The sequence below is a fragment of the Perna viridis genome, chromosome 7, assembly GCF_037379345.1.
Source record: "Perna viridis isolate PV_CMFRI_1.1 ecotype Kerala chromosome 7, ASM3737934v1, whole genome shotgun sequence".
Taxonomy (NCBI): Eukaryota; Metazoa; Mollusca; class Bivalvia; order Mytilida; family Mytilidae; genus Perna; species Perna viridis.
The window spans coordinates 15,080,910-15,107,970 of NC_142451.1; the positions used below are offsets into that span (position 1 = coordinate 15,080,910).

Consider the following 27,061-nt stretch of genomic DNA (forward strand, 5'->3'; position numbering starts at 1 on the left):
CGTATTTCCAGTTTTTATCTTATTGAAACTGTTTAGTTGGTGTTGGACAGTTTACTACGTACTTTTCATGGTGCACTATTTTCCTTGTCTTTCATCTATTGGAATTTGTTGAACAGAAATGTAAAATTTTAATGGGTCGCATACAATATCATGACGTTTTATATAAACAGCTTACACTGCATATTAAACAGCAAATTATGCAAGTTTGACTTTCACCTTGCTTTCCATTTGTAGGTGGAACTAACTTTGTTCATAAAACATATCTATCAAACAGACTACAGTGAGAAATGTCAAAACAAGTATGCTAACTATATCATATGTATTAAACTAAATTCAAGTACATTGAAAGTTGCCATTTCAAATACAAGTTTTTTACATCTGATTCAAGTCTCTCAATACATCTGGAAACGTATATCTTCTCTATGTAGTGTCAAGTCCCCATCGGCCGACACAAATGTGTTATTATTGCAGTTGTTTATGCTACACTGAAACATAAAAAAATACATTACTTAATGTAGGGACATCAAATGCTTATTTTATATCATCCTGAATGTGCTTCAAACTTTTACCATGAATGCTCCAAACATTTAATCCAGTGCGGCTGTGAACAAAAGTGCACTTTTAAATGATCCTTTACAAAAGAAGTGGACATTATTTGACATCTATTAGATATTCCTCTCCCATTTGATATGTTCATATGAAGCTATAATGTGATGAAAGTTGTGTACTAACTTGCATTGGTCTACCCCGGACTGGACTTTTTATGAGCAACTCCGCGGTTGTTTCTAGAAAAACAAAGGACGGTTACCCTACCGGTGCACCTGGTCCATGCTCCCAGTTTATAGTGGAGTCCGTTTGTTTTTGTTTGTTTGTTGGGGTTTAATGTCCGAGCAGCAATATTTCAGCTATATTCAGACGATGAACATGAAATTGATGATAAAATAATGATAAAATAGTGATGAAATGAAAAAGGGATGGGACACAAGGACAATGGGGTCGACAGATTTTGATTGCCACTGGAAATAGGGAGAGATGGGTTGGGTCGGGCAATTTAGCCTCCTATGGCGGAGCCCTATGGTTCCTACTCCAAGAGAATACCACAGTAGGGTTCTTTAACGTGCGAGGAACGTGGCATCTTTCCCCACACGGTGCACCACTATGGTTTGCGGTCAGGTTTTCCGTATTATAGCCTGACAACCCCAGCATGTAACACGCCAGGGGTACCCCATTCCACCACCTGGGGTACACATCCCAGTTGCTCTGTGGGCAGAGCGCCCTAGCCCCCGGCTAGGGTTCTGAGCACTATTTACTCGCCTTTTAATACAAGCTTAGCGCTGCTGCAGGCCTATTCTTTTAACACCCGGACCTGCACGGGGCTAGTGGAGTCCGAGTTGCTCATTTCCTTTGTTACTTCGTATGAAGATTTTTGTTACTTTATGTTCTTTGTTGTGTTTTCCATGTCTGGCCTTTGTCCCTGGATTACATTCTTTTGATTACCACTATAACCTTGGTTTCCTTGATTACTCTTTGATTTGTTTGCAGCTAGCTACTAGTCAGCTTATTTTTAGTGTCACTGTAAAGACCTTAAACTGTTTATCATAACGTCTGGTGCGATCTAAAATGAAGAAATAAGGATTTACAGCCACCTCAAGCACACGTGTACTGTCATAAAGCACAAATTAAAATTCATAGGCTAGAATAGAATTCAAATATTAATGAAAAAAACTTAATATTTTGTTTGAAAATAATAATCAATGAAATAAATCTATCGGATTCAAAGATAAGTTGGGTCTGAAAATTGAAATAAAAACCCCCACCCCTAAAGCAACTTTAATTCGCCTCCCTAAGCAACAATTATAATTTCAATGTGAACAAAAACATAATGGATATATCCAATAAAAAATACTTATCATTCCTACCGTAACAGAAGCAAAATCCAGTCTTGATTCAATACGTCAAATTTCCCATTTCTCTTTTCTCTTTGTTCTTGTAATTTGCGCGGCAGTATTCAAATTGTTCAATTAACAGGACATGTTTAATATCTAAACACGTTAAAGCACATACCTAGTGATATGTTTAGCTTGTGTACAAGCCTAAATAAGTATACCAAAACTGACGTTTAACACAAAAATGTTTAGGGTTGGAACACTTTCCTAAACATGTTCTTTAATTGTTCTATCTCTACACGCTATTTTAACAGTGTATTTTCTTTGTAACACTATTTGAAACTATCTCATTTACGTCTTCTTAAAGGCTGATACATCAATATGATGGCTTTTTTCTTAGAAAAAAATCTATCAAAAACATACTTTTTTATGTTTTTACAGCAAAAAAAGTTTTCTTGTAAAATCTTAGTACCAATGACTATATTAGTAATTTGTATCTAAGTGACCGTTCATTATTACGATGAGAACTTTTGTAGATTATTTTACTTCTATTCTAAAATGAATTACTTTAATCAAAGGGAAAGCTTTTGCTTTAAGAAAACAGGCCCTAAATAACTTTTGTCAATATTTGCAAAATATAAAACAATATGTGTTGACCTGGTTTCAAAACTCTTTCCTAATTATAGATAAGAGAAGTTAAGTAATGACTATTAAATGATAAAGTCGGTATATTCAGTGGAAAACGCTTGCTTTGTGACTAATACATACAAATAAAATATATTTTAAAATACGTTTGGCAAAATATTAACTATTCGGCCTACTTAACTGTTTTCCCTTAAAAGCATAAACGATATATTGAAATATTGCTTGATTGAATGATTGTTGGGGTTTAACGCAAGATCAGCTATTTTTCACCTATATTTAGGCGATGGAATTGAAATGGGTGCTAAAATGAACATGAAATGATGATGAAATGAAAAATGGGATGGGATGCAAGGATGATGGGTTCGACAAATTTAGATTGCCACTGGAAAAGGGGAGAGGTGGTAGGGTCGGACAATTTAGCCTCCTGTGGCGGAGCCTTATGGTTCCTACTACGGGAGAATACCACAGTAGGGTTCTTTAACGTGCGAGGAACGTGGCATCTTTCCCAACACGGTGCACCACTATGGTTTGCGGTCAGGTTTTCCGTAATATAGCCTGACAACCCCAGCATGTAACACGCCAGGGGTACCCCATTCCACCACCTGGGACACATACCAGTTGCTCTGTGTGCAGAGCGCCCTAGCCCCCGGCTATGGTTCTGAGCACTATTTAGTCGCCTTTTCGACAAGCTTAGCGCTGCTGCAGGCCTATTCTTTTAACACCCGGACCTGCACGGGGCAATAAATAAGTGAACAATAGCCACGTTTAAAGGGTAAAAAGGAACTAAATACAAATAAAATACGGCATTCATCAGAAGAAAAAAAAAGTATTGATGAAAAAATACTTTTTACCACTGAGGAACGCTGTAAGGACGAAAATTTAAGCTCATAATCTTTAATATTTTTACGTTTTAGTTATATTTTATTTGTATTTAGTATCTTTTTACCTTTTCAACGTGCCTATTGTTCTCTTATTCATTATTCTCATATAATATTTAAGGAGTCCTGGCAATGTGAGTGAACCGGAACGTTGGTATAAACGGATCTACTCATTTGTTTTTTTTTTTGTCTTCTCTTTCAAATTATTTTTGTGCACTGAAACTTTGGCATTATTGAAAAGCATATAAAGAGTGTATAAAACGTACGATGAAACAACGAAAAAATAAATCCCAAAAGGAACCGGTTATTGGTCTTCAGCTTAATCAAATATGACTGGCCTTGGAAACCCTTACACAATAATGCTAATAAATTGGGTTGCCCGACCAGTTAGAGGGCTTGCTACAAATTAAATTTAATTTTGTTGAAATATTTATAGAGTAAGTATTTGCAAGCGAATGCATGATTTTATTCATCAATTTTGTGCAATGAAACTTTGAAAATTAAAACAAACAATTAAATGTTCATGAGTGTTGCATGCATAGTGTGAATCGGTGAAGAATTTGAATATTGTACTAATTATTGCACTGCTCTAAATTCATGTTTGGTTTAAGTTTACCGGGATAAATATTTTAAACTTGGTACTCAGTTCGTCAATTGTTTTGTCAAAGGAGGAGAAAAAAGTTACAACAGAACACATTTGTTTTGTAAAACCAATCACATTTAACCAAAATTTATGAGTTTTGAAGAAAATAACATTAATCTTTCGTTCTTTTTGTTTTCCAAGTTTTACTTTAATTAAAATGTCCAAGGATTATTATTAACCCAGAGAGCATAGAATCGATAAATTATTGCGTTACATGGAGAAAAAGTCTCAATACTAGACTTCCAATAAATTTAAATTGGGAATAGAGAAATCAACAAGAGACCAAATTTATCGCATAATTCACCATATCGGTGAAATTAATCCTTATAAGCCTCGCTTTGAGTAACATTTCCGATATATCACTGACAGACATTTTTCGCAAGAATACACACTTCTTATTGTACTTAAAATGCCGTCCAATAATTTCTTCGCCCAGTCAAGTACCAGTCTTGTGTGTTCACATTTATACTGGAATTCTAAATTCTTTGAAATTACCCGTTTTAATCACCATTACATCTTGTTTGAAAGGTTTGAAACATTTCATGTTTTTTTTTCTCAACGGACGTAGCAATATCTTATATACTAAGTGCAGAATATGATATTGTTGGGTAGTCGTTAAAGATTCGCTTATTCGGTCCTTTACATAGAAACTAACACACTATTTTTAACGGTGGGTATATCAGTTAACCGCTAGTAGTCCTTTGTTTGTGTAACGTAAAATAAGTTTCTTTATTTCTGTTTTAAAACAGAAAAGCCCACTGAGCTCATTTCGTAGACTAAAAAAAAGTTTTTCGCTTTAGGACGCGAAACTTACGCGTTATAACGCGCGATATTTTATATATATTATGAAAACGCGCATTATGGAGACCGAGATTTTATTTCTTTTTCAAATGTCTATAATTTAGTTGAAATGTATGTAGCATTGAGTTCCCTCGCTGCCAAGATGGTCATGAATAAACTTCTCCTTCAAAGTGAAAGTATTTTGAATCGATGACAAGCAAGAATCTATTTAGCGGTCGCCATTTTGATATCAAAGCTTCATGGGGCACCTTGGTAATTTGTATGCCTCTGCTTTTAAAAAAAATATTTGGTAGGTAGCACTTATCGGCATTAATAAAACGAAATAAGTACCTTTCTGTTGTTGTTAATATTTTAGGGGTCATGACCTTTTACGTAAAAGATTATTGTTACTCCTGTATTCTGTTTTTGTTTTGTTTTTTGTTTGTTTGATGTTTTTGTTTTTTTTTTTTCGTCCCATTTTCATTCTTGATATAAAAGTCATAAGTCACTTCGTTTGACCAAAACAAAACATAAGTACTACTTTATATAAAGTACAAAACAAGGTTAAATCTCCCCATTTCGACCTCCAACACAAAAAATATGGAAAATTGTAAATTCTAGGGAAAAAATTAGAAAGTCCAATTGTAAAAATACAGGCTGACAAATCAAAGGCTTTCTTCTTCCTTTATATATACAAACAAGACAAACGTTTCGCGCTATTACCCAAATTTTTGATTTTAGGTTTATTTAATTGTGTAATATTTACCATATTTTGCGCCTCTCCAAAATTTGAAATTTCTGGCCTCTGTATTTATTATTTGGTTTTCACTTTCATTTTACTTTTATGTTGATGGAGTATATGTGGTAACTATTTCGCTGTACCTGTGTATAATGCAGTTTTGGGGCCATCTACAGTCTGTTCTAAGGTGTGAGGAATTGTTCATCATTCATTGAAGACCCATTGGTGGCTTTGAGCTGATATCTTTTATCCCGGTGATGTTGTCTCTTTGACATATTCATCGGATCCATTTTCGTTATATTTATAACCAAATATGTACTTAATTTTTTCTTCAACATCAAAGTCGAACTGATTTCTTAGAAGAAAATAAAATCCTCGTTTAGTTAACGATCAGACAACTGAATCGGTTAGGTAGCCAATGATAACTTTTAAAATGAACACTAAATAATGAATAAATAGGATGATTCATAGAATAAAAAGGTCTTATCACCCTATCGGTGCACCTGGTCCATTGTTTTTAGTGGAGTCCGAGTTGTTCATTTACTTTTGTTACTTTGTATGTATTATTTTAGTTGCTTTATGTTCTTTGTTGTGAATTTCTGTTTTCCATGTACGGTCTTTGTCCCTGGTATACTTTCCTCTGATTTCAGCTAGAATCTTGGTTCCCTTGATTACTCTTCCAGATGAGAACTTATGCTGGACTTTCGAACGGAAATACGGTATTTCAGACGTATTTGGTTTTTGTAATCATGGAATCTAAAATATTATTTGGACTTTCGAACGGAAATACGGTATTTCAGACGTATTTGGTTTTTTGTAATCATGGAATCTAAAATATTAGTAACATGCAGCTCTAAAACAAATATTATGAAATTGTCACCTGTTGTTTCATTACTATAGTATTACATGTAATGTATGGCCTTTTCCATATTGCCCCCGTAACATTCCCGAGGTATTAATAATGGCCAAGGATGGCTGTAATGGACCGAAGCAACGCCGACGGCATGTTATAGGGCCAAAATTGAAAAGGCCATGCATTGATACTTTTATTAACTAAATTAATTTCAGGACATAGTCAGAAACTATTATCAATACACATGATTTCACATTAATTAAAAATAAGTTCATATCTCGATGAATCAAATATTTATGAAAATAAATCATGAAGGTTTTGTTGTCTTTTCCAATAATCCCCACCCCCCCACCCCCCCACCCCCCCAAAAAAAAACAAAACAAAAAACCTTAAAAAACTTAAAATTATAGACAAGTACAAGATTACACATACCTAATAATTCATAAGGAGAAAAATGAATATTCATGAGCTAATTAATCACGTGACCAATCACCCGATACCCGACAAAAACCACGACTTTTCAAATCTCCATAATATACGGAAAATTTGGGTTGTTTCCGTCATTGTTCTTAGGTTTATTAATAATGTCCTAGTATGTGACCCGGGAAATTAAAAAAAAAACAAACAAATAATTTGGCTTTTTTTTTACATAAAAACCGTGTTTTAAGTGCATTTTGATCTGGAATCAAGCTATTGTCAAATGTCGTTAAAACTCTTTTGACAGAGCGCACAAGGTAGGTGAGTAAAAAGAGAAAAGAAATGTTCTTAGAAGATTGATTTCAACACCTGGATTCGTGCAAAACAATGAGATTTGACTGCACATTTCGTCTTTGAAAATCACTAAAACACGAAAGTCACATTGCTGTGTAGAACAATATGTGCTCCCGCTTCGAGATTTCATTTTTGTTGCCTTTTCCAGTACCCCCCCCCCAAAAAAAAAAAAAAAAATCGTAAATTTAAAGCTCAAGTTAAAACATACCTAATAATTCATTATACTTAGTCCCAGTACCATCTTTCAGCAATTTTAAATATCCGAATCTAATTAATTGAATTATTTTGTAGGAATTTCCGGTTCGTAATGACCAGTTGTCGAAATTTTTGGTTCATAAAGGATGGGCATTTCTACACATATTGTAGTAAGTTGGTTAATAATAATGAATACAATACTTATAATACAAAAAACATAGACATCGGAACAAGTACACCTCTAAAATTTTTAATTTTAAATACTAAGATTTTGTATCATCTATTCACCCATAGCAAGAGTATTGCTGTAAACACGAACCCACAAAAAGTCCAAAATAATTGTTATTGTCTGAAGGATAAAAACTGGACGATAATACACGAAACTGTATGTATATGTATACAACTTTTATAATATCAGAGTAAGCGATAATTGGTGGTCATGATGACTATATTGTATTGTCAGTCAATATCTTTCCCTTTTACTATAATTGTGATATTCCATTGATGTATAACCAAATTACAATTATCAATACAGCCTTCCTTTATATCATCTTGTTTAATTAAAATTTACTTTTTTTTTGTTTTTCGGGCTCTAAACTAGTGATCAGATTAACTACTCAAAGGGTGGTACAAATCCATGGTGGATTCTGAAAAAAAAAATATCAAGTCTTATTGAGAAAGGATCAACTTCCCTCGTAAATTGAAAGTAATAATTATTTAATGCGAATCGATTATATATTTGGTCTATTCGGTAGCCCCGAAATGATATATATGACCTGTCCTTTTTTAAATATAAGACGAAATTGGTAATTGAAAAAGACATGACATCAAAATAATACAATTTTTATAAAAATAGAAAACAAAAAGTGTACCGCAATCAGGCCCGAGATAAAAACATGCTCTCTACTATTGTTTCTTGATACAACACTTCCGTCAGTTAGGGTACGGACAAACGGACACAACATAGAAATGCTGTCGCAGCAAGTTACATAAAGGTGACAGTTCGAGTGAGTTTTTTTTATTTACCAAAATGTTACTTTCGCCAAGAAACAAACACTACTACCGTCGGCATTCCTTAATCACAGAAAATAATAAATCATTCATATGATGATTAAAAGGTTTCCAACAAAAATAGTTCAATTTGTAGATATTAGTAACAAATGAGTCGAAAAATGCATTTTCATTTTTTTTTGGTTGCTTGTTTTGTTTATTACTCATTTTGATTCTTTACGTACTAATTTGATTTTATGTTAACAGTAAGGTTTTTTTCCCGTACATTTCAAGGTAAGTATCTGACATATTTGCAGGTTTTTCAAATTGGTCCTACATTGTATTAGAATCCTGGGTATATGGCCAAGTTTTTTTAAACTGTGCAACTGTTAAGTAAAGACATCATTTAAGAACTTTAATAATTTTGACTGTATAAAATATAACCCAACATATAAGTTGCTATCTTTAATATGTCGCTTAGTGCTGTTTTTTTTTTTTCGATACACCCTCACATCATTGGTGAAAACGAATTTCCTTCTTTTTTTATTTCATGGTAAAGGGATAAAAACTCAGAAGCGAAACAAATTGGAAAGATTTTGTGCAAATTTCTAAATAGCAACATATGCAGTTGTACAGGCGTACATGTTTTGTTTTTACATTTAAGCATGGCCCTGCCTAAAAATTAGGCAGGGGATGATATATCATAACTTAAGATAATCAATAAAACTGTATAAATACATTTGTTAGGCCCTAAAATAACTCGTCCTATGTTCATGTCCTTGGATCTGCTACTTATCATGAAATATTTCTTGGCTGGTTATAGTGTAAAAAGTCTGGCGGGAAGTTTTCCTGTACTTTTGCTGTAGTAGAACATAACCAAATTTTAAGTTTGAATATCTCCGCAGTGGACTACTTTCATTTGCACTTATATTTCATAATCCAATTTCTTTGGGGCCTATACAGAAGGATTTGTAATAATAAAATATTTTGGTATTAAGAAATGCGTGAATCACTCATTATAAGCCTCTGCTTGGTTTTTAGCTAGAGCTGTACTTAATAATTATATTTTTGATTTCCGATTGACAAAAGGTGGTCCTCAGATAGAAATTAAAATGAGGACAATTCATATCAATTTTTCCCAAAATAAAGAATGGCATTAATCTCTACCAATATTGATGACTGCCTGGTGATCACTTTTATTATGCCCAACTCACTGACTTCTAGATGTAGACTGCAGTACACAATACTCATTCGTATTTTGATCTTGTATCAGTGCATCAGCATGACAGGAAAACTCATGAATTAATTCGATGACAAATACAATGATATTGTATGTGTTGTTTTGTATATACACCTTTACGGATAAGGGATTAGAAAGTCCCGAGTTATTGTATGCATACATAAAGGCATGCATCATATTGTATCAGCGATATGTAACGGTGTATATCAGGCTTGGTCGAGCTCTATTGGAGTAGTTCAAGATGCCAGATCATGTTTGTTAAGACCATACTGCGTCTTGCAAGTTCCTTGAGTTCAGCGATAAAGCATCATTAATGTTGCCGAAAATCAGATAGACAATATCATACTTCCATGGAAACCTATAACCAAAAAGTAATTTGGATAGGTTAATGGTTTTCGTTACTTGTTTAATTTCATTTTTTTCTAATTTATTCACGTTCACATTTGACATTCACGTATCAATTTTAAGTGAAATGACTAACTATTCATCGCAAATCTTCAACGGAAACTACAAACAGAAATATATACATAAACGATGATAAAATGTATTTTGGAAAATAATACATTGAAATATTGGTTAACAAGTACCTTGCCAGTCCGATTACTCTATTGACAGGCTAAATATACGAAAAATAGTGCCTTGATCTTCAAGGTAAAATACAGTAGTAGTTGATTAACAAGGATACATTTTTATGCCATATAACCCCAAAGATATTGCTTTTAAATTATTTCTATTCCATAAAAGATATATATTTTGCATGCATTTACATTCATAAAGTGTTGAGAAAAAATAAAAAAGGATTTACCTGTAGGCTACGCTTCCGTTTTGTGACGACACTTTAAAAAAAACTTTAAACTGGTAACTCAATAAAGGGATCTAGCAAAACAATGGAACAAAATACCGTTCTTTTAAATTGAATTTTTGTATTGAACTTTTACAAAGGAAACGTAATGAATTAATGTAGATGAACATACAATAAAATTATATTACAGCATTTTTATTTGTTGCCAATTCCTTATAAAAATCTGAAAAAATTTCGCTTGTCTGATTATTCATAGAGATGTATATCCTAAGTTCATTGTAATGATATGTATTGCCTATATTGTGTTAGCATCACGTACAAAGAGAATCATATGCTTATTTTAAAAACATGTGCCTTACTGTTTATTTTGTTTTTATTTTTATTTGATATTATACATACATATCTACTCAGAATGTTTTTTTTAAGTTCGGATTTTACGTAGATATACATGCATTGAAATATTTCAATTTTAGTGAATTAACCACTTAAGAAAAGATCTGATAAAAAAATGGTGCAAACTCTTCATCAAAACCCCTGATATTTTCCCAATTTAGAGTGGTTTAGAAACACATCTATTTATTTTGGCAAAACATAACTCATTTTTGTTTATTTAGAACAACAACCTTTCACTTTTACAGAACCCATAAATTTTATATTAATCCAGACTATTGCAATTTCCCATAAGAAACCTTGATTCCACTAAAAATATTCTTCAGTATCAGTTTTGTCCCGTCATTGCATGGCTTAAACTTCAAAAAGAGAAAGTTATAAATCATACGATTAGCCGTGGTAATTATTCAAGATTTTCCGACTTTGCAGTTGGTTATAATTGAGCAATCGATTTTTTTTGTGTGACACATTTCGTTGTTATGTTTTTTATATATTATTTTTAAATGTTGTTAATCGATTTCTTTTTTTATTTTTCTAAAGATAAAGAAGAACTACAGACTTAGATACGAATATGTTATTCCTAAAAAAGGGTACATCTGTACTAACACATAGTAAACCAAAAATGGCCTTTAATAAAAAATGCAAATATTAAAAATAAGATTGCATCAAATACTGACTTTTAAGACCATTACGAATAGTTGCATTTATTAAACATTCTAAAAATTGAATTTTGATATCAATTTATGAGAATGGAACCCATCTTTTCGCTTTAAATTTATGATCTATTCTATTCCATTATATTCGTATAAGATATCCACAATTAATGCATTTGTAACTGTTTAGCTAATAAAACCCTTCATTTTTAAGCTATAATCTCTCATGCTACAATACAAAATACTCATTATTATAAAATATATGTAACGTAAACGATTACCAGTAGGAAAATAATTTAAAATTTCGAGATCTGATTGGTTAGCAAGCATGAAGATTATCTGGCCATAAAAAGAATGAGCGATCGTGGAGAAATGGGTTTTCTTCGATGTAGCGAAACACTTGTACATCCGAGAAGATTTACGAGCTGAGCCGTAAGTTAATAGTTTTAAATATTAGTGTTGTTATTTATTTTATTGTAGCTTAATGTGAATAACTGACTATAAAATGGTCGTAAGTTAAGGAGCTTTCCGTAGCCGTTCAAAGCTGGTCAACGTATCTCTACAAGTGGTCAGAACGCTTTTATGGGCCATCCATTTATGTAATTACCGAATCTTTCTAATTATTTATCATTGACTTTAGTAAATTGATTGAAGAGATTTTCGAAGATGGTCGAAAGGTCACAAATGATATAAATTATTTTTAATCAATGGCAAGCTATCTGTATATTTTAGACTAGTTAATTTCTAGCCAAGGCAAGAGAGGAGATTTTTCTGTACAAAAATTTGGAAAAGTAATTGTAAATTCGGAAGAGTTATTTATTACCATACCGGAATGTTTATTGTTTTGGGGAAAATAGTAACCACTTGTGGTTTTCATCTCAGAGGTAATAAACAATTTTGTTTTACGCATGAATGCTTTGTTGTTTCAAAAAATAAATAAATCTTCTAGGTGTACCACAATCTGCTTTTAATCTATATTCTTGATATTTCTGTTGATAAATTCAAACAACATTATTTCCTGTAAAGAATTCAAACTCTTTTATCTCATTTGGAACAAAAAAAATAAAATATTGTTACTAGTTATATTATTAAAAATAGATATTTTTATAAATGTTCATACGGTATCTCACAGTCATTGGCCTCTGTTCTTCTGAATATTACAAATTTCAAATTAAAGTGAGTACTTACGCAGCATTGCCATTTATGTTATAATCAAGATACCTTTAAATGTTTAATTAAGTATCGTTAATTGTTTATCGAGAAGTATTGCACGAAATATTATAAAATCTACTAAATAAAAATTCAAAAAATGGTCTGTCTAAGAATGCAAAACAGAATAAACAATACCATATCAAAAATAGCAAAGTATGTGTTAAAGCATAGCATCAGCAAATTCTTACAGCTTGATAAACAATGTTTACTTCTCTCGTTTATCTAGTTGTCGTCAAAATTAATTAAAACAAAAGTAAATATTTGTGGTGAAAGTGAGAAATTATTTCTATGACAGTTATAATGGACACATGGTGACAACCCCATGACCTTACGAAGAAAGACAATATATCGGCGACATATTTGTGTGCCAAATTATCTTTTTTATTTATGAGTTGACTTTTTACATCACTCAAATCTAGATGTCTCATTTACGGCCAACAATTTGCATTATAGTAATCTAACGTTTATCTTGCAATGAAAGTAGTGTTAAACAATTTGTTAGTTAATTGTGTTGAATACTTGGATCGACTCAAAATGTAATCTGATAACACTGTGGTTTAGGCTTTGTTTATGAATGAACGAGTTCAACTCCCCAAATAATACCCTCTTTTTTATCTCTAGTATATACGATACGTAAACTTGTGAACTAACATCAGTATCTAATACAAATTTTAAAATGCAAATCAAATTCTTGATTCAACTTAATCGCAGGGTCATAGGCAAATAATCAAATTAGAAAAAGTACAGATTTATATCAAATAATCATTCTTACAGATTGTTTTGATTGTATACACGTATGAGTAAATTTTCAGTGTCTCGAGATGGAGTTATTATTGTCATCTTAGTAGCCTTTAGTTCACTTATCAGTATACAAAAATTATGAAAACACTAACCATACAATTTTGGTCACTTGAACGATATATATTATTATTGTTTTATTTCCAATGTAAGACACTTTTATTTTTGTTTCTTTTTAATATAAATCGGCCACTGTTTGACATATATAATTCTCTAAAGATTATAATCATCTTCTTTATGTGAATATATTGGTTATTAATGCAATCATTTAGAAGTTATTTTTGCTCATTTCATTTCTACGGGAATATGTTATTACGCGTAGGAAATCTAATACTGATGCGTGATAAATCACACTTCACCCAATCAACAGCTTACGTAATTTAGATGACATTAAATATTCATACGCATTAGAGACAGTAAATAACAGCGCTGTTAGATATGCAAATTTCACTACAGGCAGGATAAATTAATCCTATTTTTAAAAGCTTACAGGCTTTCATCGATTTTAAGTCAACATTTGAAAAATTAATTCTTGCATTGCAAATGTAATGGAGCTGATTAATTTATTTCTTCAGTTATACCTTCATCTTTATAATTCATTGAGCGAACAACGTTTGCATATTTTCAAAAAAGGAAAAACGCAAAGCGTCATACACTAAATGCTTTATAAAAATATATATTTTACATTTTCTAAATCGTATTTTACATTTGTAGAACAAAAACTAACAAAAAAACTCACTTAATATCTTAATATTACGGGTATTTTGAAGAAATGTATTAATGAAACAAAGCCTTAACCTTCAAAATAAATTGATTAGTGGCTTAACGAATGTAATTTTAAATAAAATATATTTAACCATTTCACTGATGATAAATAAAACAAAGTCGGAGACATTTTCGTACTTTTAAGAAAATAACAACAACTTTAACAGTTTTGACTGAGTTTCATGATCTGAGAGATATATAGAAATACAAGGGCGATGAAATGTTAAGTTGAATATTGAAAATGACATTACATAAAAAATGATAACATTTTCACATTTTCGCTACCTTATTAAATTATTTATTCAATGGGGGCTTACTTTAATATCCCACTGTGTAAAAAGGCAACTGTTAAACGGATCATACTCTTTACACACTATAAATAACAAAACAAATACTAGAGATACATAATGAACCAAACACAATTGCTTTGTGTCTTTCTACTGCAGTAAAACTCGACATTATTCATTTTCTCCCTATTTACTAGGGTCCTGCAGATAAATAGACCAGCTCTGTTTTGTTTGATTACATTTTGTATTAGTCGACAAAATACATCCATTATTGAGTCTTTTGTTGACATTTCATTCTCTCTCGTGTCCTCCCAATTTAAAACACTTCGTAGATTAAGTTTCAAGCATTCTCGTTCGTCATCGAATATCCGGAAATTTCACCACGCCATTCACAGCTAGGGTCTGGATAATATTTTTGTATTGATAAGAACAAACTAAATGATAAATAATTACTTCTTTCGATACATGGATAGTGTTGAAGTTTTCTACAAAATAAAAAAAAAATGCGTGGCAGTCAATCGCATATCTATACAGAAGAAAGGTCGTAATAACATTGAAATCAAACTTGTGTAACTGATGATTGATCTAAGGTAATATTGTATATTTAACCGAAATGTAAAACATTCTGTATTTTACCCCTTTTTTAGACAAAAATTACAAATTCTTTCAGTAGCCTTAATTCTTATTACCATGGTTTACCAAATAATTATAATCATTGCATATTCTCCTGTATAATTCTCCTTTATAATTATTGATAAAGCCAAACTTTCATCAACAAACTATGTAAATATTTCAGCTAAATAAGGTTTTAAACATTAAAATAACACAATAACTTATCATAAAAATATATGGCTTATTGCAGTGTATAATCAGAATAGAGCCATCTTGATTTCGATATTGGTATGAATAGAAGGACCAAAAAATTAACAAACAACTTAACTGGCCAAAATATAAAATCATTTCTTTCGTTAACTACACATTTGCGATGGTTTAATTGTGTGTGAATGTTTAAAGGATGTTGGTTCATTGTGGTAAATACTGTCTGAACATTGCAAAAAGGTGTCTAAACTCACTATACCTTTTGTACACTATTTTTACATCTCACTTACTTGACTTAAACCCTTTCATCCTTTGTAGGACATAGGTCGGCTATGAAAGATTTTCATTTTTTTCTTTGTGTTGACGTCTTCTTTTTAAATACATCCGTTTTTGGCGGAGTATTGTAATACACCACTATATGTTTCTGTACATTTTACAAAGTGATGTGATTTTTCACAATTAATTAGTAGCAGTATTGCTTAATAAAATTAAATTCACTTAAGTTTTTTTTTCCTCAAATGAATAACTTAGTTATGGAAAAAAAGGATAATAGAAAGACGGTGTTTCTTGTTCTTTAACACAGTTTTCTCTTGAAAATGTATGTTTACTAAAAATAACTTAAGTTATAATAATAATATATTAATAATAATTTATGTTGCTCTTGTAAGATTGTTTATAACGTATTTAAAACAACATAAATATTAGAGGAATACACCAAAATTACAAAGCAATTGACAATAAGTATAAATTTACTGATTGTCAATTTGAGCATATTCCAGACATGGTCATTAATCAAAATATCGAAAAGTAACAACTTGTTCAAATTTATCCTGGTATTTTCTTTGAGCAAATTGTAACAGAGAACAATGGGTAAGTTATTGAAGTGTTATAATAGAAATTTTCCAACTTTAAAATTGTAGAGTTAAGACAAAATCTTTTTATATCGTGAAAGTCCATCGAGCTTTATTAGAAGATTAGTACATATCCTATATTAAATAATAATTTTGTACTAACGTATAATAGTATGCTCTAATTCTTCTACTAATTGGTCAGTTTTGCCTCATGTTATATCTGAGTACATTATTTGTTGTTTATTTGGTTTCTTTATATCGTAGCGCACAGGTTTACTATTGTTTTAAATCTAGATTTCCTGCTTGAAAATTTTATAAACACAATGTTTTTATTTAAGAATTTCCAAAGTAATTTTTAACTCAACCATTTATCAGTAAAAGAAAATAGAAGAATTAAGAAAATCCTTAGCGACTTTGGAAGTATTAAATTTGTATTTTTTGTTTTTGTTTATAATTGAAACCCATTATAGCATGCTTTTTATTAACATCTCTATTCTTTGTAGTTGGGAAGTTTTTGTATGTGGTGGAAACAGAGAGTTTGTTATTTATTGAGTCAACGTAATTTCATGCATGAAGTTGTGTACTAATTCGGAAAAAATAGACGATATGCGCACTTTTTTTTAATGAAATCTTTAATGAACAGAGTTAGAATGACTATACAAAATAAAAAACAATAAGTGTTCTCCACACCAATGTCTTTTTAAAAGTAGGCTAAGTACATTTAGGGAATTTGTAAGTACTACAAGATATTCGTGAATTTTAAAACATATCCTTCGCAAAAACGATCGAAAATTTCATTGTGACTCCCGACAGTGTAGATGTTGGCGTATTTAAACCTGAAGATAACAATCCATATGTCTGCAGATACATAGTCTACAATGGGAAAGCATTCTTATTGTGAAAGTATACTATGTAAAAAAAGACAGAAAACGATATTCAATATTTATCGGGTATATGGGACAATATAACTATCAATGAATGGGTCAATATTTATTGAGAACAATATTTGTTGTAAACCAAGCAACGCAGCAATGGAAAAAAACTACAATCACGAGGTTCTTTAAGACGTTGTTTTGACATATTTCGATTTATTATCCGGGTTTTGTTTGATCTAACTTGTTTGACCATATAACGTATCTTTTGCGTACATTATATTATTAAAGAAAATAGATAGGAATAAGTATGAAATACACACTCAATGACTTTTTTCTGAAAATTTTATAAAGGGACATTACCTTGGCTAATTAGAGATAGAAAACAGAAATCACAGGACATAATGTCTTTTGTGGTTCTCGACTGTTTGTTTAATTACAGTATATGATACTATTTTACACAATGGTTTATATTATCTTTGGTACTTGATTCTGTAATTCTGTATTCATGTCGTTGTCTAATCTTGAAACTATAGTTTTTATTTAATTTTGATATACTTTTTAATCACATGAAAGGTTTCAATTGTATAGCAGGACAACTGGTTTCTACATGTGAAATGTATGTTTTTATATCATGCGTTCGAAATGGATTTAGACATGTTATTTCACGTCTTAAGCAGCTGAACAAACCAACAATGATGTAGTTTCATGCAAATCATTTTTTTCAAATTGCATTTTGCAGTAATATGATCAGCTAAGAAAGATATCCTTTAATCAAAATGAAAAATTAAAATTTAATCAGTAAATGATACATATCATTAAAATATGAACCATTTGAATCCGCCATATAAATCTTAATTACTTGTTCTCCGAATCCACATCTCCTGCCCTTTGACACAAAACAAAGAAGCGGGTCTCTTAAGACATCTTGGAACTAATATAAAAATAGGATTTTACTGTTTTGCTATTCCTTGAGATTAAACCTTTTTTTGCATCGACAATTTTCCATTAATAAAACAAAAAGTATAGAAAGTCTCACCGTAATCTTCAAAGAATTTCGAACTGAAATGGATACTTGCCGGCATAATTTACGTTGGCATTATACATTTTTTGAACCACATTCTTTCCAGGCTGATATCAGCACCAATTGGTTTCATGCTGCCTCTGGAATTAATAAGAAATAATTTAAAACTACTTTATTTTATAACTTTATGTCCAAAACTTATCAAAATAAGCTTTTAATTGTAATAAATTTCTTTTGAAATCTTTATGTTTTTTTCTCGAAAAGTTTACAACCTCTGAAATGGAGGGAAACTGTGTGGTAAAAGAGGGTAATTGCTTTTGTCTAGTTTTGTAATCGGTCCAGGACCTTAACCTGATTAATAAGAAAACAGGCACGAATTTGGCAAAGCCGCAGAAAATGAACGAAATAGTCCTGCTAATACAGATAATGCTTAACTTTATAAAACAATATTGTCTGGCAGTTGAAAACTTAATTAAAGTTTTTGCCCAAAAATCAAGATAAGTTAAAGCTGAAGTTGTGTAATAGATGTAGAAAGCAATCTGTTTATCTGCGCCGTTCTGGACTCTTTATAAATTTGAGTGTTTGACATCGTCATTTAACTTTTGTTACTTAAGTAATACTCTGATTATGCAACTTGCCCCAGCTTTCACTTTTATTTGCGTTGCGCATTTATATTTGTGCAAAACTTTACAATTGTTGTAGTTGTTGAGTCTGTCATAGAATTTTCCTTTGATTTCTGAAGAGTAAAAATTGACCAATCGTACCGACGCAGAGCTTTACAAAAAGAGGGGGTGACGTGGCAAATTTTCTCATTAAGAAATTGGTAAAAAACTAGTATTGGTATTGAACTGTGTTAATTCCCATGCATTATAAATAATTGAACTATATTCCTCTGAATTCTTGTAATATTCCCTTATTTGTACATACAGAACTTTTACCATTTATAACGATCCAATATCAAAATACCCCTGCCACCAGTACCCGATCTGTCCTTGGATCCGCCTATGTGCCGTTGCATATTTCGCTTACTTAAAATCGATACGTCTTGTATTGATGACATTTCTTTTCATTTATACCACTTAACGATTAAGTGTCAGACTCTATAAGAATCAGGTAGAGGGTGAAACATGGTATGAAAAACCCACCATTTTGAAAGTTTTATTTGGCTATTTGCACCATAAGAATCAAGAAAAAAAGACAAGATTTTCTATATCACTTTGGTAAATTGAATTAAAATTTCATTGAAATGCACTGAAAATGAAATGGCAGATAGCTCTGTCAAAAAAAAAAACATTTTTCTAACATTCTACCGAAAAATTCAGAGCAAATCCAGTGAGGCAGGGATCGAATAATGGTGTTTTCAAATAAAAATATCATCTTCGAATGAAACTATATTGTCAGAGCAGTAAGTTTTTGACATACATATTTCTGATTTTTCTCAATTTGCCTGATTTTTACAAATACTTACACTTAACAATTGAAGAACTATATAGAAAATCCGAGTACATATACGAAAAAATAACATACGCAACGAATGTTACCATCTTAATTTGTGGAGCAACACCATTAATCTTTGTTTTTATTATAGAGAGACGTGTCTATATAACGTCTAAATTGAACATTATATATCAAAACAGACCGGTTATAACCAAAATCGTTTCCCCAAGTTAAATTGTATATTTTCATGAGTATATTAACAAAATTCTTTAATTGATTGTTGGTCTGTAAGGCCCAAGCAGCAATATATCAGCTATATCCGGGCGATGAACTTGAAACTGATGATATAATGAACATTAAATGATGATGAAATGAAAAAAAATGGGATGGGACACAAAGTCAATAGGGTCGACGAGTTTCGATTGCCACTGGAATTCGGGAGAGGTGATTAGGTCGGGCAATTTAGTCTACCATTTAGGTTCCTTTTCCTGTCGAATACCACATCAGGGTTCTTTAACGTGCGAGGAAAGAGAAATCATTCCCAACATGGTGTACTACTATTGTTTGCAGTCAGGTTGTCCGTATTATGGTCTGACGACCTCAGCATGTGGCATGACAGGGTTATCCCATTCCATCACCTGGGGGACACAACCCAGTTGATCTGTGTGAAGAGCGCCCTAGCCCCCGGCCCAGGTTCTGAGCACTATTTAGTCGCCTTTTACGACAAGCTTAGCGCTGCCTCAGGCCTATTCTTTTGACACCATATCTGCACGGGGCTCTTTAATTGAAGTACAAAATTTTATTAAGCGGTAGATGGGCACCAATCCTTTTTTCCTTTTAACCTGTAAAAAGTGTAATGGTTCAAAGCTGTACGATTTCAACATAAAAAACCTGTAATACGGAAAACATTAAGGTTCAAAACTCTTCAAAACCTAAATAACCGGTAATTTAAAAGTGCGAAATGAAAACTTCTGCTTATCAAAAACATTGACATTTTCTGCATATATGATTAGAAATATTGCAATTATACAATGAAATTTTACTGATATTGACATATCTTATTTAAAACAAACAAATTTAATAAACACATATGTCAAAGTACTCCTACTAAATACACCTTTTAGAGTGTTTTTGAACTCAAGTTTTGTACTTGGAGTTTTAAAGAAAAAAATATTTGTTTTCGTGTAAACAATGCTAGAAATCATAAATAAGCAAATGAGGGACATTTATCCAAAATATCGCAATAAACAATCTGGGTCCAGTTTATACATAATTAAAACATCACAAATCGAGATTTTCTTCCTATCATTTCTAAACTCTAATTTCGACCAATCAGATCACTTGAAATTTGAGGGGAAAAATGGGACTTGAAGAAATCCTCAAGTTTAGATTTCTTTATGAAACCCGGGCCGGATTTCTTATTGTTAAATGACAATAAATATCTATATTTGTATAGTAGGCATTACTTCAATTCGTTTTCATCATCTAAATACAAAAAAAAGACAAACAGTTTATGTATTATTCAACGGTTATAACGTTTCAGTTCTTTCATTTTTGCTGTATTGTGGTTAAAATAGCAAGCGTTATAAATGATTAGTTTCTGAATAGTATTGGATCTGACCATCATTTAGTCAACAAATGGATTCCTCAAAATAATGATATTTACTATTCGAATTTTCTTTCATTTTAAATCATTCAAAACCGGTTCGGTCAGTACAAAATCATCACAAAGTCAAAACATGAGAGAAATCTTAATACACCTTGTGAATAATTAACCAGTAAGTAAGGAATGATTAACACTTTCTATACCCAACTTCTTGCAAGACTGGTGAATAGCTAAATACTATTGAATGTGTACCTAAAAACTTATAAAGAAATGTGTTCTAGTTATGATCCATGCAAAAAAAATTAAAAACACAGACAAAAAATCATTGGTGTTAACCAAATTTAAAAAAAAACCATAAAAATCGGTTCCCTTTTCCATTCCAGTGTAAATGATCCATCATTTTACAATACACCATTCTTAACAAGTTAAGTCTTTAATGACAAGAAAAGCTGTACAATATTTACTCAGGCAAACTTCAACCGTTTTGATATAGGAATGGAAACAAAAAGAGTACTTATGCAAATTAGAGAAAGATCAAAAGACGATGAAATCGTTATTACATTTGTTGCCGATAGAACAAGTTCTTTAAAGCTGATAATGTTGCTAAGTTAGCAAGCTTGGTATGAAATGAAGCGTAAGTATATTGTGAAATATTATCAAACGCCGCACGTACTGTACCTTTCTCGATCATACCCGACAGTTGTGCAGAAAAAAATATCGATGCGTGAAAACGTGTACGAATAATACCGAGCATTAATTTGTAATTTATTACAAACCATTTGATAATGTGTCCGCATGACGATTTTTGAATTTTCTCATAATAAACGTTTCACATCTTACAACCAAGTCTATAATATATGCTTGATCTCTGACGCGCGCTTCAAGATGCAACACTTGCCGTCTATTATAATTCAATGTAATCTGTATTAACGGGCGTATTTATTTCGAGTAGCGTCAACACCCAACTATATGTTTATTAATCTTAATGAATGTTCAAACAATGTAATGAACAATTGCATGTTACGATATTAAATATATTCTAAAGTAAAATTGAAGTATATCGGAATCCTTGTAAAAAATCAAAATATATTTAAATATATCAAAGGAAATCAGCTTGAATAACTCCAACCAGATCTACACAGCAACTTTAAAGATCTTAAATTATCTTTTTATTACTGATGTAAAACCCTGAATTTATGCTATATTAAGCATTGATTCTCCTATCATCATTTTATCGATTTAAAACTCGTCTAAAATCGATTTCAAAATAGATCAAAAGACATACATCTTCAAATGTTCAGTATTTACTCCTGTTGTTCCTCGTGCTGGTGTGTATCACGGTTCTCCTTTCCTCATTTATTGAAAGGGTTAGAAAAAAACCCTGACTGTACTGCAACAGTTGCGAAGTTATTGAATTATTGCGAATCGTTTGGGGTTGCAGAATACAACAACTGCTTTAATTGTATCCGTTTGGGACATTAAGAAAAGGTATGCAATTACTGACATCCATTTTCACATATATAACTTCAAAGAAATTCCTATGGGCCATTGGTTTCTAAGAATGTTAGAACACAGGAAAGGAAAAGTGGAAAAATTGAATCTGCAAGTGCGTTGCACAAATGCATGATTGATTTTAAGACATAAGATAAAGAGAATACAAAAGTGAAATCAAGGGAAACTTCGATAAAACGACTTTTTTATTTCAATGACAAAGACACTGGGAGATAAATATTTTAAAATTAACTCCTAAAAGACTAGAAATTAAATCAGAATCAAAGTTTAAAAAAGACGACGTATTGGCCAGTAAGATATTCCTTCATAAAGTACATAGCAATCCATTACACTAATGACATAGCTTGACTGCCAACATTGTTCTGACAAAGGAGCTTAACTGTAATACAATGTAATTCTCTGACCACGGTGCTTGTTAGTAACAATGGTCTGACCAATATGCTTACTCGTAGCGAGGAGTTGATCGGTAACTTTGCTCTGACCAATGAAATTAGTCGTACAGTTGCTCTGAACAAGAAGCTTAGAAATTATATTGCTCTGAAATTGGAGCCTGGCACTATGTTCTTACCAAGGAGTTGGGAATTGTTCTAACCCCAAAGCGAGTTGGTCGATAACATTGTAACATCGGACCTAGTAATTGGTCGCCATTATAAACTTGTGTATCGTTACGGTGTATCAGTCTGCGCCATGAGATCCAATATGTTAAACGTGTCATAGTTGTCCTTTCCTCTTTCGTTTACCCTGGATTTGACTTTTCATGAGCAACTCGGCGGGTGTTTCTAGAAACGCAGATGACGCTTACCTTTCCGATGAACCTGATCCATGCTCCTAGTTTTTAGTAGAGTCCGAGCTGTTCATTTACCTTTGTTACTTTGTATGTATTATTCTGGTTATGTTCTTTGTTGTGTGTGTCTGTTTTCTCTGTCTGGTCTTTGTCCCTAGGTTAAATTCTTTTGATTTTGGCTAGAATCGTGGTTCCCTTGATTATTCTATAGACATTGAGCGCATCAGTTACATTTTTAAAGTAAAGTGCGTTGACTATGGCGGTTATCTGCAACACTGCTTTAAACTTGAGGTGATCGATAGCAATGCTTTGATTATGGAGATTCTCAGTTATGTCGACCATGGAGGTTTTCAGTTATGCCGACCAAGGAGGATAATGATTAAATTGCTTTGACCTTGGAGGCTAACAGTTGCATTGCTTTTATCGTGAAGGATAACGGTTATAATGCTTTGACCATGGAGGCGACTGGTTGCATTTTTTATTGCTGCTCGGGCGTTAAACCCCAACAATCAATCAATCATTTACTGTGAAGGCTAACGATTGAATAGCTAGAGGCTAACGGTTGCATTGCTTTTACCGTGAAAGATGACGGTTATATTGCTTTGACCGTAGAGGTTACCGATTATATTGAGTTGAACTTTTTATTTATCGGTTACATTTATGTAGCCATGTACGATGTCATTAAAAATGGGTTTCCTTATGGATTATCACTTTCATTGCTTTGAAAAAGGACTTATTGGTAATATTATACACTGATCAAGGGGCATGAAAAAGTATTTCTTTGACAAAAGCAAGCTCAGACAAGAAAGTTCATCACTGTTAAAGTTTCGTTTTAGTTGCATTGATCTGACAAAAGAGCTAATCGGTATCCTTTTCATGTCCAAAGAGTTTAGCAATAAAAAAAACTTTAAAAAATGACCCTATATCAGTAACATAGGATTTTGGTGGTAACATTGTTATGACCAAGGTGACTAGTTATAATATTGCCATAATACCCAAGGAACCAAGTAATAACATTGTTATGATCATAGCTGTTAAGGTTAGTATCGCTTTGACAAAAAGTTTTGCATGTAAATTGCCATGGCCATGAAGGAGTAAGTATCATAATTACTTTGACCAGGGAGTTTTTTTGTCACAAAGGAGCATAGTGATAATATTTTATTACCAAGATGCCTAGTTTCAATATTTTTATGACCAATGTGCCTAGTGGTGACAGAGTTTTGACCAAGGATCTTAGTGGTCGTATTGCTTTGACAAACGGTTTCACATGCTTTATTCAAATGTTATGGCCATGAAGGAGTAAGCATTATAATTACTTTGACCAAGGATTTTTATAACATATATCTGACAAATAGACGGTAATATTATTTGACCAATGAATTGTGTGCCTCAGAAACTCAAAACATTTATATCGCTCTACTAAGTAGATACCAATCTGCTTATTGAGTTAAGCGTTACAAATTAAAAAAAAATAACGAATTTGGTGTGGTTATTAAAACAGTCATCATTACTACAAAATTATAATAGAACATGCAAATTGTCAAGCTTCAAGAGAAGAGGTATAAAACAGAAAAACCAACCAACAGCAACCATAGAAACCAAGAATTTAAACCTTCCGTTGTTCGTTTGTTTGTACTGATATTTCAGACGTTTGTTTTCAATGTTATATTCCCTGCTTGGTTTTAGTGGAGTAGACTTTCGTTTGTATTGGGTGTTATATTAGTTGTTTCATGTTCTATGTGGTGTGTGTCTATTTTCTTTGCCTGGTCCTTGGACTGGGTTCTTTTTTATATATAAATGATATATCCTGCAGCCCTTTCACAAAAAAATCGTAAGATTAAAATTAGTTGTAAGTTGTGACGTCACAATACTTAACTTTATCATGACATAATAACTTACAACTAATTTTACACTTACGATTTTTTTGTGAAAAGGACCGCCGATTCCCTTGATTTCCATTTTTTTTTTGTTACAATTCTATAACTCATGAATTATTTGTGAATAAAAATATTGTGTCGGATACAGGCTCAATGATAATTTAAAATCAGTATATACTAAACATTTGAATTAAAAACTTTGTTTCGTAGGAGGAATTATTATTGTTACAATTCTCTCTGTATTAATATTTAACAAAATGTAAATATCTACACTGTTAACTATTCACTATCTTTTGTATAGAAACTCTGTTCTGCAGATGTATTAAGAATGAATATTTGATAGTATTGATATAAAAGAATACAAATATTAAAGAGAGATGTGAAACAAGTCTAAAGAAATTTAAAAAGTACTTAAAAACATGCATTTTAGATTCATTACATTAAAATAAAACTTTTTTGGTGTGTGTGTTTTTTTTAATTCTTTGTATCATGTTAACATTTAATTTTTGTATTGGTAAGACATCATATTTTTCTCAACGTCAACTTAATAATAATAATTGGACACCCGTGTGCATCACTTGGCAGTTTTCCTTACATTGAAAAAAATGCTGAGTAACATGACAAAATGGTTACATTTTTTCTCATGTTTTACTATCGGCTAGTATAATAAATAATTTGTAGGGAATGTATGAAGTCACTTATATATCATAAGGACATAAATATAATCTAAATTGAATACAAACATAATTCATACTGCATAAATTAGTGGACAAACATCATATTTATGTGTTAAGACACCAACAGATGTTATGATACAATATGATATATAGCTACATTTTTATCAGGTGTTCACTATGATCAGACGCCTAGCAATGTTACACATACTGACATTTGTGAACGCCAACTTTCCTGATCTCGATTCAGGGTTTATTTGTGTGTTGTTAAACTATTCCATTCAAATACAACATAATTTCGAATACAGAAATATTTTAGTTTATCCATATTTGCGGAATGCAAGCCATTTGGCAAGTTTTTAAAATGGAAGTTATCCACCAACACCCGAGAACCTGGTTGGTGGTCTCATTGGGGAAAGGAAGAACAGTAAAAATATTTTCTTTAAAACTTAAATCTATTTACACTTCTGTAAGTAGCTAAATGGTTTGAAATTAATTATACATCTACCCTACCGGTGCACCTGGTCCATGCTTCCAGTTTTTAGTGGAGTTCGAGTTGCTCATTTGCTTTTGTTACTTTGTTTGTATGGTTTTAGTTAGTTGATGTTCTTTGTTATGTATGTCTGTTCCCATGTCTGGGCTTTGTCCCTGGATTACATTCTTTTTGATTACCGCTATAACCTTGGTTCCCTTGATTACTCTTACCACAGCTACAATAAGTCAAATATTTGAAGTTTACTGCTGTCTATTGCTCCAACCGGACGGTAAACCAGTCTGTCGGTTTGGAACGTTACTTCTCTTTACTCAAAATGTTTTAAAAAGTTAAATTAGGAAAATGTCATATTAAGATCAATAATATGTATCGCAACTTTCAATTTTGACAGTCTTATGATCAGAACGATTTCGTCGTTTATTAACCATCCTAATCAGCAATTTTATGTACGCTGTTTGGTGCTGATATCAGAAAGTCTGATTTTGACATCACTGCAATTTGAATGTCCGTAGACTCTTCTTGAAAATGGTCACCCAGACAATTTCTGCTATTTGGCTGATCTCTGTGCAAAGATGTCCATCAACA

General features: G+C 31.9%; 1 protein-coding gene across 1 annotated transcript in view; it reads left to right on the forward strand.

Annotated features, from left to right (window-relative positions):
* Positions 1-10,811: 10,811 nt before the first annotated feature.
* The window catches only part of LOC148611493 (uncharacterized), a 48,998-nt gene continuing 32,748 nt past the window's right edge, over positions 10,812-27,061 (forward strand). Inside the window, exon 1 of the mRNA XM_088592090.1 lies at positions 10,812-11,897. The gene's annotated coding sequence lies outside the window, so the exon portion shown is untranslated. The remainder of the gene's footprint in view (positions 11,898-27,061) is intronic.